The 13,062-nt window shown below is 35.2% G+C and overlaps 1 pseudogene; it reads right to left on the reverse strand.

Annotated features, from left to right (window-relative positions):
* Nucleotides 1–7,015: 7,015 nt before the first annotated feature.
* Nucleotides 7,016–12,211, reverse strand: LOC103299816 (60S ribosomal protein L7-like; annotated as a pseudogene).
* Between the last annotated feature and the right edge of the window lie 851 nt (nucleotides 12,212–13,062).

Below are 13,062 nucleotides of genomic sequence, written 5' to 3' on the forward strand. Positions count from 1 at the left end.
GATCTGCTAAGATTGTAATTTGAAACTTAATTCCTATTGACTAAAATTAACCAATTCCCAATGCATTTTTATCATATGATAATAAAATATTGATTTTCATTTGATCAAAGTATAAAATGACAGTAAATTATCTCTGATGAGGATGAAAATTATCAACGCAGAATTTCCTCTGAAAACAAGTCCTTGCCTAGAACACATTTTGTTAGATACCTGCAATCCAGGATCTTCTTTATAAGCCATTGGTATTTTGTTGATATAAGGCACCCAAAATAGCATTACCTTCTTGACCCAGAAGCCAATAATAAGGTTGTCCTGGCTGTGATGACATCATCCACATTTCATACCTCAACTTTGAAGGACAAGAGTCAGTTAAAGCCTCCCCATTGCTTAACATAGTGTTATGCCATAAAAAATAACAGCCAAACCACCCTCCAAAACAGTATTTCATGCCATCTAATATTGCTACAAAATATTGTTAAAAATACGTTATCTATAAAATACTTTTAAAAAGTATATTTTAACTCAATTTATATCCAAATACTTTTTCAGAAGATTAACTTCATACAACCCTCCTCAGAAGTTAAAAATGTTTACACAAATTTGAAAGAATATATGCATCCCTATTTTTATTGCAGTTTTATTTACAAAGCCCAAGATTTCAAGTGCCCATCAGTAGATAAGTGGATAAAAGGCTGTGGTACATACAAAATGACATGCTACTCAGCCATAAAAAAGGAAATCTTACCTTTTGCAACAGCATGAATGTACGTATGAGTATTATAATAGGTGAAATAAGGTAGTCAGAGAATGACAAATGCTATACTATTTCACTTACATATGGAATATAATGAGAAAAATAAGCAAACAAAATAGAAACAGACTCATATATACAGAGAATGGACTGACATGGATCAAAGTGTTGGAGGGATGGGTGAAAAGAATAAAGGGATTAAGCAGTACAAATTGGAAGTTGCAGAATAGCCATAGAGATGCAGAGTGCAGCATGGGGAATCTATATATATGAAAGCCTAAGTGACCGAATGGCTGGTCGACCAGTTGCTATCACGTGCACTGACCACCAGGGGGAAGACACTCAATGCAGGAGCTGGACCCTGGTGGTCAGTGCACTCCCACAGCCAACCTCCCATGGCCAGCCAACCTCCCACAGTCCCTCCCCCCGGCCGGCTGGCCCCAATCGGCCCTGATTGCCGGCCAGGCCAAGGGACCCCACCTATTCATGAATTCATGCACCAGGCCTCTAGTATAGTCAATAATGTTGACATAATTGGGTATGAGGCCTGGTGAGTGCTTGGAGCAGTGGGCGTCCACTCTGTAGAGTGCATGGTTTTCTGGCCACTTTGCTGTACATCTGAAACTGGTGCAGAATGCTATTAAATGTAAATTGTGATTGAAACTGTTTACTCTAGACAGCCTGTTTTAAAATGGTCCTCAAAATACCAGGCTCTAACAATATACAACAAGTTTATATAAATCTATATTAAACCTTTAGCACAGCCTTTCTCCATAATTCTGCACATACTTATATCTGTTTCATCAAAAGTAAAAATCTGAATTAACTATATCATCATGAATGGCAAGGTATTACAGTATTTTACAAAGCAGGTCCTGATTCCTTTGGGAGGCAAGATTCAGAATGAGATTTTTCTTCAGTTGGCCAAGATATGTATTAATAGTCTCATAAAACAAAGTTGCTTTTGTTTTTCATAGGACTAGGGTGTTTTGAGTTTATGTCTTATTGATGCTCAGGCTTTGTCATAAATCATTCCTATTTTAAATGGTTCGATTTCTATTTAGAAGAATAAGTTCTGAGTGTGAAGATAGGAGGAAAAAGGCAAATAATACCATGGAATGTTTTCCGCCTTGAATTATTTGCTATTTCCCCCTCCTTATTTCTTAGTCTTCTTACTTAGTCTTCCTTCCTTCCTGTTTCTCCCTTCCCTCCTTCCTTCCTTCCTTCCTTTCTTCCTTCCTTCCTGCCTTCTCTCTCTCTCTCTCTCTCTCTCTCTCTCTCTCTCTCTCTTTCTCTCTCTATCTCTCTCTCAACTATATATTGTAATCTGGCCAGATCTGAACACATAATAATCTGGTGACTCAATACATACATATATGTGTGTGTATATATATATATATACATATATATATATATGTATGTATTGAGTCACCAGATTATTATGTATGTATTGAGTCACCAGATTATTATTATGTATATATATATGTGTGTGTGTGTGTGTGTGTGTGTGTGTATGTACATATATACACATACACACACATATATAATTGGAGGCCCAGTGCATGAATCCGTGCATGGGTGGGGTCCAGCCAGCCTGGCCATGGGGAAGGGACATGAGCGGTTGGCCAGACTGCCTGCTGGTCGAACTCCTGGTCAAGGGGACAATTTGCATATTAGCCTTTTATTATATAGGATATACACTGAGTGGCCAGATGATTATGCATTCAGACATCATAATAATCTGGCCACTCAATGTATATACAGATATAAGAGTGACAAGAACTGTGACTTAGGGAAAGGCCATATTCAAGAGCTTAGTTTTTATTATGAAGACAATTAGAAATGCCTGGGAGATTTTAACCATCACCTAGTTCTTAGGATCAGTAGGCATTGAATAAAAGATTAAATTTTGAGTAGATTGTATTTTAAATGCTCTTCCATAGCCACAAGTTCTCCTGCTTACCTAGAACAGTGGTATGTTGTTATTAAATAAGATCTGTGTGTTGGATATATTTGCCATAAGCATACATGTAGTAAATGTGGTTACCTGTATAAACTCAAGAGGTCTAGCTGCTGTTACTAACTCAACTTTGTGTAACTAGCTTTATAAAGATAATGAAGACATGAAAGGAGTCATTAAATGTGCTGGTTAAATGGATTCCTTGTCCTAGTAACTTAGAGTTGTGAGAAGTGCAAATTTTGTTCCCTCCATGTAATAACATGATACTAATCCTTGAAGAATTCACTGTACGTGCTGTTTTTGCTCTGTAAAACATAGGTACTTTTTCATTATATTTACTTATTTTCTCTGACTCAGAAATTTCATTATCACTTGCAAAGCAACCTTAAAGTATCTAGATAACCTTCCTGAGGCTTTTCTAAAGAGATTAGTAACATTTTTAACAGTTGTTTAAAATGTGGTGCTTCACACTATTATTATTATTAAGTATGGATAAAAAGATGTCATGACTAATTAAAAATAGATAATTGATTTTTATCATGAGTCACATTACAGGGGATTTAATTAGTTATTGTAAATCTATTATCACTTTGCAGTTACAAAGTAGAGTGCTTTTGTTACTTGCCTGTCTTTTACTTTAGCTAATAAGGTGATTGATTGTATGACCAGGCAAGACATTTGAATGACTGCATATATCTGCAATCCAGAACTTAAAGCACTGAAGTCCATTATTGTATCAAAAAGATTTAATTGTTTACATCTTACCAAGTTTGCTTCTCTGTTCAATGCTTTTAACAAGTTCAAAGTATGGAAATATTATAGATATTTGCTGAAAGATAGAGATTTTAGCAATAAACTTAATCATTAAATTATTTCTAAACTTTTAAAAAATGCAAGAAGGAAACACATTATTGTATTTTACAGAAGGATTAAACTACACATGTTACTTAAAATCAGAATAGATATATTCAAAATAGTCTAAATAGATATATTTTCCACTGGCATATATTATATGCAATATTCTGTGTAAAGTCAAAAGATCTAGTTACTGTTTCTTACTTCACCTATTCAAAATTACTAGCTTATAAAGGTAATGGAGGTATGGAAGGAAACGTTTAATGAGTTGATTGGATTTTTCTTCCTGGTTACTAGAAAGAGAAAATTCTGTGGTTTTTATGCCCCATATAGTGTTGATTTAGCACGTAGTATTTTTAAAAAATTTATCTTTGTTGCTTGAAAGTAATACAGATGTCCCCCTTTTCTCCCATTGACCCCTTCTAGCCCACCCCACCCCCCACCCCAGGCCTTCACCACACTATTGTCTATGATACCAGTTCTTTGGTTAATCTCTTCTCACCTACCTACCAACCCACCACCACCTTCCCTCTGAGATATTTTTTTAATTTCCTTTTATTTGAAGATGGGACATATCTATGACTATGATATGGTAACAATGAAAGATCAGTAATGTAGCTGCTATTAGTTCAATTTTTGCCTTTTTGTGATAAAATGATACATATTTAAGGTCTTTGCATGCCCCAAAAACCAGCAATATAAAGGATTTCATTAGCCTACAACATATAAAAATACAATTCTAAATGAAGAAAATGTTGCAAAATGTTGACTAAAATTAATGGCTTAAAATGACAGCAAATGAAAGCAGTTTTGTCTTATTTTATACAAATAGTTTTGAAATTAAAAAAAAAAAAAGATGTGGGGAAGAAAAGGCTGCAGGGAACTCAATACTTGTGCAGTGACAGAAACCGTGCTTAGCAGGCCCTGCACTTGGGTCAGAGCTTGGGATTGTCATCTTGAAATCCTAATGAGATCTGGACCAGGTGCCCACATGCTCATGTTTCACCGGGTCCCACAAAGTATGTGCTAGTCATGTACTTATGTTCACTGAGTGAGATAATCTCTCCAGCTACAGGAGGCCTTTAGGGATGGGGTGGACCCTATAAGTAGCCAGAGATACATTTCACTCTAGTATGTAAACAATTTTACTTGGATTAATAGGTTGTAAATGAGTTAAACATATCATGATATTTTTTCATGATATTAAGCTGTATACCTTCTTGATCCTCATGGCCTCTATGCAGAGAGGAATAAAAAAATTATGAAAAGTTATATAACTTGTGTTTAAATTGATTATGATTTAAATGAAGATCCTTCATCTAAACTTCTCTGTTAGAAATTATGTCTGCTTGATATTTTAAAAAAAAATTAGTTTGAATCATAAATTCAATAATGAGCATCTTGGATAACAAACACTCACTAGTTGAAGTTATATGTCTATAATTCATATGTCTGGAGAAAGAGTATGGTTTATTGAGCTACTTAACAATCTAAATGTTATTAAATCTGGGAAAACTATGGGTTCAAATGGATTCATCATTTCAATACAGTTATAGTTTTAAAAGGGGTAAAAATAATCTCTCTCAATTTGCAAATTTGATTTGTTTAGTAAAAATAAATATTTGAAACGTATTTTATACCTCTTGAGAATCAGAATTGCTCTATTGTAGTACCAATATTGTTAGTGTCTCTGATTTGTGCACATTTTCTATATAAAATAGATTCAAACATGTATATAAACATGTACAAAAATAATTATACATACCAATGAATTTTCAGTAAATGAATGCACATAGAGAGAAAAAGAGTATTACAATTAACACAGAGGACTTATTTTGTCTCCTTGCAGTCATTAACCTCAAGAAAGGGTAACCTCTGTCCTCACTTCTAATAGCGTAGATCCATTAGCTTGACACATGTAACTGAAAGCATATGACTGGATTCCATCATTCAATATTTTATTTATGATAATTCATCTGTGTTGTCAGTATTGGTAATAGTTCATCCCATTTTTGTTGCTCAATAGTATTCCATTGTATGAATATAAAATTTGCTTATCCATAATATTTTAGATAAATAATTTAATTCTCCCACTTAGGGTTGATATTCATAGATTTGTGTACACTCTCCTCCCACATTAATGAACAAATTAAAGATCATTTAAACTGCACTTGAAATGGAGAGAATTGCCCTTTGGAGATATTTATCATAACAAGCTTATTTTCATGTAGGATGGGTTCCTTTTTAATTATTTTAAAACCAGAATTGCCAGAGTAACATAGTACTTTAATAATTATCTAGATTTTTTAGCACAATATCTAAAATACTTATTTATATAATGAGGATTTTGGAACTTTCCACAATTTATGTTTATTGGTATAAAACTGGACACCACTTATTACTTTTCTACCACCATCTCTTGATGTATTTTATACATTTTGAAAGAAATATGAGGGTAAACATTATTATGATGAGACACTTTGCTCTAGGTATTTTTAATCTGATTTATTTTAGCATTACTTCTTTTTTATGTAAATAAAGTATTATCCCCAGGGTTGAGATGCAGCTCTCTGTACTTCTACAATAATTAGTATATTGACAGTTATTCAGAAAAATCCATATTTCTTTGAAAGGATCCAATTGTGTTCCTCACTTAAAGTATTTAGTAATACATGAAATTGTGTGCTATTTAGCCTCAAGTATTTTCTTTCACTAATTCTTTTATAAATAAATGAAAAAACTATACAAATAGCATAATGAGCAATAATTTCATTTCTTGAATAATTGCTATTTCTTAAACCAATATTTTATATTTTTATTACATATCCAAAAATATATTTAGAGATTTTAGGTTGAAATAAATCAGGGCAATTTTACTCAAGATCTTCTACTTCCCACTTTTATGTGGTTTCTATTGGAGTTCTGAATGATTAATTATGTCAATCATTTATTACTTTACATTATTCAAAAATTAATTTCTGAAATCATACTCTGTGACAGTCCTCAATCTAGACACTAGAGATACAAAGATCTTCCAAAGGATTTATTCATTAATGTAATCAACATTTATTGGAAGTTTAAAATAGTAATAGGCTGTATCAGTGATGGTTCAACAGAACAGTAGAGATTTATAAATAATCAGACATTTATTATGCGGATTCAACCTTACTCAATTGTGAGAGCTGGTTAAAAAGTTTATGTCAGGCTTTGTTTTTGAGCAGGATGTCAGGAACAGAAATCAGATGCAAATAGGGGAAGTGAGCACAAACTGGAACCCACAGGCTGTTCTGGAAAGTATAGGAACAACTTAAAAACATTAATGTAATGTTACCATTAAGCCTCAAACTTTGAGGACCAGGCTGTCCTGCATGTCAGGAGGCATGGGAGGGGTGGGGGAGGACGGGGCAAGGAGAGGAGGAACAATTCCTTACTAGCTCTTGGCCCAGGATTCAGAGAAGGTTAAGATGAAGATCTGGTAGGAGTTGGAGGAGCTGTGGGTGGATCCAGCTGCTCTCCTGTGCTACGAAGAGCTGGCAGACAGGTGGCAGCAATGATGCCTTTTGCTCTGCATTTACCCTCTGTGAGAACCACACCAGAGTCACCGCATAGTCAAGGCAACAGAGTGTGAAAGGCCTTGTTGATAGTACGCTGGAATGGCCAAGGCCACTCTGAACATGGGAATCTTAATCATAATGTTCAAAGCTACAATAACTTAAGCAGGTGCAAGGCCACAGTGATTTCATGGTATAGTTCGCATGTGTGCCCTTCTATAACCCAACTTATTGATGTCATTGTTGGCAACTAGTCTCTTATGTCTACGTCAGTGGTTCTCAACCTTTCTAATGCCGTGACCCTTTAATACAGTTCCTCATGTTGTGGTGACCCCCAACCATAAAATTATTTTCGTTGCTACTTCATAACCGTAATTTTGCTACTGTTATGAATCGTAATGTAAATATCTGTGTTTTCTGATGGTCTTAGTCGACCCTGCTAGCGGTTCTCAACCTGTGGGTTCTGACCCACAGGTTGAGAACTGCTGCTATAGAGCCTAAGACCATCAGGAAACACAGATATTTACATAGTCGACCCTGCTAGCGGTTCTCAACCTGTGGGATCTGACCCACAGGTTAAGAACCACTGCTATAGAGCCTAAGACCATCAGGAAACACAGATATTTACATTACGATTCATTAGCAGTAGCAAAATTACAGTTATGAAGTAGCAACGAAAATAATTCTATTGTTGGGGGTCACCACAACATGAGGAACTGTATTAAAGGGTCACGGCATTAGAAAGGTTGAGAACCACTGGTCTAAGTGGTATAATACCTTATTGACCAGCCAGTGTGCTGTGCAGAAGAGTGTACTGGAGAAAAGGCAGGCTCAGAGGATATGGCTGCTGCTGTTTTGAGAGGAGTGCAGGAAAAGGCTAGAGAGATGGGAAAGACCAAAGTGGCAAGAGTGGAGAAATCAGGTGCCGCTACTATGTGAGGCAGTGAGTCTCAGGGCAGCGTGCGGCTGCTCAGATAATAACTGTGGGTACATAGATTGATGCTGCTTTGTGGGAAAGATGTATTTTGTTAACCAAGTGCTGAGCAGCTGCCTGTATGAAACTGCTTGCGAAGGACTGTTTTGTCTGATGGCTATGTGGCCACGGGCTTCTATAATAAAGACTCATTCTTATACACCCACAACTCCTTATGGTTTCTCTGTCTACCACCGGTGTCCAAGAAGGTCCAGCCCTGGAGGAGAGGCATGGACCAACAGTTAGCATAGCGAGCAGGGTTGGAGAAGGAACCTGCCCCCATAGTTGGTGTAGTTGAGTGTAGTTGAATTCAGAAGAACATATGGACTCAGGATACAGTGCTCAAGCTGTGCTCTGACACTTTCCATGTGTAAAAATATGGCTGCAGCTTCAATCATCCTTACAAATCATAGCCAAAATGTTTCTTACAGCCTGTGCTAGCCCAAAACTATGAAAGAAAGTTGATTCTGGGCAATTTTCTCTAGCTTAGCTAGGTTGACACAATGAAATAACTGGGAATACATTTTATTATGAGCTGTTATTGTGATAAGTCAGATATGGTATCAGGTCTCATAGAATTTAATATCATTGGGTACCTTTAGCAAAGAATGAAATGCTTAACTGCATTCAAGACAACAATAGCTCTTTGAGCATTGGACAGATCTAACTGGTCTCTCTTACAATTAATGTCTTCAATGACAGACGGTCCATACCTCATTCTTTCTCTAAGTCTCAACTCTTTGCAATCTCTGAATAAATTCTAATGGCATATATTTAATAGATCCTATTTTCCCATCCATTGGATTACAGTTACTTTATTCTGTTGATATTCATTCTTGAATTGGTTTCCACTTGCATGATATACTTTATAAGTTGTTTTCTGTTTTCTATGCAGTACAATCTGCAAAGAAAGGAAAGGTAAGTATATATTTTGAGTCAGCCAAAGATATCACAAATCTTAAATGTGTTTGTGTTTGTAAATTTATTTCCACTTGCTAAATTGGCAAGAATGTAACAGAAACAGGATAGTGGTACAGGATAAGTAACTTAGCATTTTTTGTAATGTGCCATTTTTGTACAGATTGCATTTTCATTTTAATTTACACTGTGGTTTTACACGGTGTCAGAAATTAGTCATGACAATATTTTTTTCAGATGACTCTGAGAAATACTGCATTGCAAGATATGCGGGTGAGTAAAAATATAAATTTCTGCATTTATATATTTTAATTATTTTTGCTCTTCTGTAAAAGATAAATACTAGTGTGTATGTGACCATACTTCCATACATATGCACATGTATATGTCATATCTGTTGTTAGTGGTATAAGATAGAAGTTTAGTTTCATCCTTTTTACATGTAAAAATCCATATTCTCCAGTACCATTTACAAAAGACAGTGTCTTTTTTTTTAAATTGAGTAGTCTTGACTCCCTTGTCAAATATTAGTTGGTCATATAAGCATGGGTATGTTCCTGGACTCTTGATCACGTTCCTTTGGCCTATGCATCTGTATATGTGCGATCACCATATTGTTTTAATTGTAATTTTTCATAATACCAGCTTGAAATATGGAAATGTGAGCCCCTTGCTTTGTTCTTTCTCAGAATTTCTTTGGCTATTCGGGATCTTTTGGTTCCAAATGAATTTTAGGATTTTTTTCCTATTTTTGTACAAATGACAATGGAGTCTTGATATGGAGTGCATTGAATATACAGATGGCTTTGGGAAATTTGAACATGTTAACAATGTTAGTTCTTCCAATCCATGAACATAGAATGTCTTTTTATTTATTAGTGTTGTCTTCAAATTTCTTCCATCAATGTCTTATAGTTCTTAGTGTAGAGATATATCATATCCTTAGCTAAATTTATTCCTAAGTATTTCATTGTTTTGTTGCTATTATAAATGGAATTTTTAAAATTTCTTTTTTCAGATACTTTCTTTGTTAGTGTATCAAATTGCTAAATGTTTCTCTATATTGATTTTCTATCCTGTAACTTTACTGAATTTGTTGAGTAGGTTTAATAGGTCTTAGGAGAAGACTTTAGGATTTTCTACATAGTTGTGCACATAAAGATTTTTTTATTATTTTTTATTGTTTAAAGTATTACATATAGTAGTACATATATCTCCTTTTTTTCCCCCATTGACCTTCCCCCAGCCTCCCCTAGCCCCTGCCGCATGCCCTCATCCCACCCCACCCCCAGTGTCTTGTATCCATTGGTTGTGCTTACATGCATGCATACAAGTCCTTTGTTTGATCTCTTACCACGCCCCTCCCCCAACACTCCCCAGCCTTCCTGCTGTAGTTTGACAGTCTGTTCGGTGCTTTACTGCCTTTGTATCTATCTTTTTGTTCATCAGGTTATAATGTTCTTTATTTTTCCATAAATGAATGTGATCATGTGGTATTTTTCTTTCATTGCCTGGCTTATTTCACTTAACATAATGCTCTCCAGGTCCATCCATGCTGCTGCAAATGGTAAGAATTTCTTCTTTTTTACAGCAGCATAGTATTCCATTGTGTAGATCTACCACAGTTTTTTAATCCACTCATCTGCTGATGGGCACTTGGGCTGTTTCCAAATCTTAGCTATGGTGAATTGTGCTGCTATGAACATAGGGGTGCATATATCCTTTCTGATTGGTGTTTCTGGTTTCTTAGGATATATTCCTAGAAGTGGGATTACTGGGTCAAATGGCAGTTCCATTTTCAGTTTTTTGAGGAAACTCCATACTGTTCTCCACAGTGGCTGCACCAGTCTGCATTCCAACCAGCAGTGCATGAGGGTTCCTTTTTCTCCGCATCCTCTCCAACACTTGTCATTTGTTGATTTGTTGATAATAGCCATTCTGACAGGTGTGAGATGGTACTGCATTCTCGTTTTGATTTGCATCTCTCGGATAATTAATGACTTTGAGCATAAGGGTTTTGGGTCAATGAAGAAAGCCAATTGTATTTGTTAATATATATGTCAATTGTATCTTGCACAAAACCTGCTGTGTTTTTATTGTTGTTGCTGCTGCTGATGGTGATGGTGGTAATTAATTATAACCTAAGTTGTTTTTTTTTTATATAAATATTTTTCAGAGAAATATATTTTTCTTCCAGAAGACTAGGTCAATTTTAGGCAAACCGTTGAATTTTCTAGGATGCAGTGCTATTATTCTTTTTTGTGTGTCTTTGATTTATCATTTCATAGGTTGATTTTTACTTTAAACATATAAAATTATATACCTTTATAAATTTTTTCAATTACAGTTTATATTTAATATTATAGTCAATAATATTATGACTGTGTACTTTGTTATTATTATTCCTTTTTTTTTCAATTTTAAAGGACTTAGTATATTAACTGACCAGATTATAAAAATAACCATGGTAAATACCTTAGAGTTCATTCTTCTAATAAGCCTATTGCTCTGGTCTTCCCTGCTACCAGCATCTCCACCTTCTACACAATGGGTGGTCTTTCTCTTCCCACAGCTCCTGGAGAAGAGAACTGGAAGGATCACAGGAAGTTGTTAGCTTCTTTTGCTTTCCAACAGTATAGATCTCATGGATCAGATCTTCCGAGCAGATGATGCCATATTTACCAAGAGATTGAGCAATCAATTTGTTATCTGTCAGGGCAATTAGTTTTTTTGTTGATTTTGCCATAACCACGCTTTTAGGTCGATTCATGTTCTGACCTCAGGTTTGGGTACTCCCCCCCATGCAATATATGGCTCCACAATCCTCAGCATGTTCATGGAAGCCTTGTTGAGCTTAACAAAGGTGCCGTTGAAGACTTGGCAAAGGCTAAGAAGCTGTAGCCCCTTCTGTGGGCTCATGCCATTGATACCTCTCATCCGTGACAAATGCCAATTTGAGTTCAGCAGGTACATAGAAGTTGCCAGCTTTTCTAGCCATTCTAGCCATTCAAATCTCCGTTCTGTTCATCTGCCTGTATTCCTTGTGTTAGTGCTTAGCTTTTTCATAGATGAGCTTCCTTCTTGCCTTTCAAAGCATCTTTTCAGCAAACTATTTTCTCAAGGTGCTTGTACTTCAGCTCTGAGAAATGCCTTCACTTTTTCTTGAGGGTTTCTGGCACGGCAGGAACCTTCTTTCTCTTCTTCTGCACCCTCCATGGTTCCAGCCGGAAAAGAGACTTATTGTTCTTAAATATCCTGTGTCCATACTATACTTCTCTTTCAAAGTTATATTAATCTTGGCATCCTATTTCCAATTAAATGTGAATCACCTAATTCATTTCTGAAATTTTAGGAGATGGTTGTAAGATCACTCTATTCTTAAAATATGACAGCATTTTTTTAACAAAGAAAAATATTAAGTGATAAAAGACTTTATTGCCTCATTCTATGCTATATTCTTGTGATAAATATATTCTTTGCTAATTTACTATGATTTAAAAATAAGAACAAGCAAAAATGCCATTATTGAATCTAATTTTCTACCACCAATTACAATTTAAATTAAAAATGGACCCAAATATTTTAAAGATAAAATAAGAGTTTGTGACTGGCCTGTGGTAATATCCCAAATGAACCTCTCTTCAAAAATATTTATGATGACTTATATTAAGGCACCAATTAGAATTAACAAATCACAAAGTACTACCATTAATGACAGAAAAGTATTTGCTAGTAAACCTTTTTATTATTTTGCATAAGGAAGAAGAAATAACCTTTGACTTTCCAGATGATGCTTTTTTAGCTCATTCTGGAATCAGTGATTTAATAAAATGTTTTTATTGATTTTATTTGAAATTAAAAAGAGACAAAGACAGTAGAGATTAAAGAAGAGGCAATTTCACTAACAAAAAAACACACAGTATAACCATTTAATTTCTAGTATGTAGAAGTCACTTTCTGAGGGATTAGCAATACAGTCAACAATGAGGAAATGCCCTGATAATAATGCCCATATAATAATCAATGTACACACTTATGCACATAGTTATTCCCT

Source organism: Eptesicus fuscus, chromosome 15 (genome assembly GCF_027574615.1).
Source record: "Eptesicus fuscus isolate TK198812 chromosome 15, DD_ASM_mEF_20220401, whole genome shotgun sequence".
Lineage (NCBI taxonomy): Eukaryota > Metazoa > Chordata > Mammalia > Chiroptera > Vespertilionidae > Eptesicus > Eptesicus fuscus.